Consider the following 2410-nt stretch of genomic DNA (forward strand, 5'->3'; position numbering starts at 1 on the left):
TGAAGGTGGAGGCCACATCATGATAGGGAGTAAAATAGGTGAGAAAGCAGTAGACATTTACAGTTGGCTTGGTGTGGTGCTGTGGAGCTTGTCTTTTACAGCTGTGTGGACTTCCCTAGCTGCATTTGTTGCAGCTGAAAATAGAACAAGTTTAAACGAGAGAGAGGCGTATCTTAGTGCGACCTACAGTCTGTTAAGGGGGCTCCTGAGATGTAGTATTCATGAGTGGTACCCATGCTTGGGTTGACTTTCAGTGATTCTGCTGCCAAGTCAGCCATGCACCTGTGAGGAACCCTCACCCATGCACCTGTGAGCAGGCCTTCACCCATACTCACCCATGCTCATCCATGCACCTGTGAGGAAGCCCAGTAAACTCATAATTCACCAAGCCAGACTTGGGTGAAATCATGTCTTTGGTCTGTCAAAAGTGCCCTCTCAGGGGTGGTTAGGGGTTCATTCATATTTCTCCAGTTCATGAATGGTCTTTGCTCTTCAGGACAGAAATGAGGGTGTGTTGAGGGCTGTGACAGGTAACAACTGTGCTAGAAGACAGGGATACAAGCCAAGGCCAAGGTCCCCTCTACCAGCAGGCACTCTACCTACTCAGGTGTCTTTCCCAGCAGCCCATTCTACAGAGAGAGGCCCGCTTTCTTCTTTAGCCACTTGTCTTTTTGCAATAAATCCTGGTAGCCCTGAGGTTAATCAGCTTGCGTGCACACTGTTCACTGTGGAAAACAGGCTGCGACCATTCAGAAAGAGGTTCTGAGACCTTTCTTAGAGAGAATTTAAATAGCTGAGCCAAAAGCCTGTAAGCTTGTCCCGGCTGCCCTCTGTGAATTGGCTGGGGAAGCCACCAGGGGACATTTATCTCGGTTCTTCTTTGTATCAGCATCGGAGAAAACAACCGTTACACTGTAGCTCTGCTGCACGCTCTCCCAGAAGGAAGAGATTTTCTCTATCTAACGCGTCCAGGAGCGAATCTGCATCACGGCAATTTGCTCTACTGTGCTTTGAGGGCTGCGAAGGCTTACGAGCGCAGGCGGAGGCAGCCGCTTCCACTGAACGTGCCTTCGTCACGGAAACATAGGTTATGTGTTTTCAAGATTCCAGATCGAGGGGAAATTGCCTTTGACTGTTTAGTTACATTATAATAAACCAAAGGGTTCTAGAACAGGGCAGGCACATACGACTTTGATGGTCTTGGCTTTGTTGACCTTTTGAGTGGGACTGCTCTTTGAATGGGGGGGGGGTGCTACCAACAGCTCTTCCCTCAGCTTCCCAGCTGTGACATCAAAAAATGTCTCCAGACTTTGCCAGATGTTCCCTGTAGGATGATATCACTCCTAGGTACCAACCACTGTTCTTGGGATAATGAAAGTCCTCATTGATTCTCTAAACACCTTCTGTAGTCCCAAGGATCTCTCTGGAAGAGCGCATGAAGGGTTCTTGTGATCTGCGTGAAAAACTGAGCCTTCTGCCTTAGAATGCTGGCCTGTCCCTCTCACAAGACCTGCAGTGGTGCATAACGACAATGCCGAAATGTAATAAAAAATCTCATTTAGGGCTTCTGAGTAGAGTCCCAAGTCCTCCCGATGATATTAGTTTATTTTATCAGATGGTGTTGGGTTTTTTCCAGTTGACAAATTGGATTTTTTTTTAAGGCATGACAGTTGGATTTATCATAATATTTAGGATTAAAGGGGAGGAAGAGGGAAAAGCATTTTCTCTTGTCATGAATGTACTTAATTGAATTTTAGAATGCCTGTTTGGAAGAGCAAGTTAAATGCTAGACAGAACATTGCAGAGACTTTGCAGGCATGTCGGGGCTGTCAGAGGGAAACAGATCCAAAATGCTTTGAGATTCAGACGAATATGAGTTGTGGTGATTTCATGTTGGTTAATTTTCTGTGTCAACATGCCATGGTATCCAGATATTTGGTGAAACATATGCTCGCTGTCTATGTGGGGCCTTTTTTGAATATGGTTTAAATTGGTGGACTTTGACTGAAGCAGATTGTCCCCGATCATGTGGTTGAGTTTCAAGCAGCCCCTGCTGTGGATATTGCTCTATATAAATAAAACACTAATGGCCAGTGACCAGGCAGGAAGTAGGTTGCCAGGCAGGAAGTAGGTGGGACAAGGAGAGAGGAGAATTCTGGGAAGCGGAAGGCTGAGGGGGGAGACACTGCAGCCACCGCCAGGACAAGCAGCATGTAAAGATACTGGTAAGCCGCCAGCCACGTGGCAAGGTATAGATTTATAAAAATGGGTTAATTTAAGATAAAAGAACAGTTAGCAAGAAGCCTGCCACGGCCATACAGTTTATAAGTGATATAAGCGTCTGAGTGATTATTTTATACGTGGATTGTGGGACTGCGGGGCTTGGTGGAACCTGGAGAGAAGCCCTCCA

This window comes from Peromyscus maniculatus, chromosome 15, assembly GCF_049852395.1.
Source record: "Peromyscus maniculatus bairdii isolate BWxNUB_F1_BW_parent chromosome 15, HU_Pman_BW_mat_3.1, whole genome shotgun sequence".
NCBI lineage: Eukaryota > Metazoa > Chordata > Mammalia > Rodentia > Cricetidae > Peromyscus > Peromyscus maniculatus.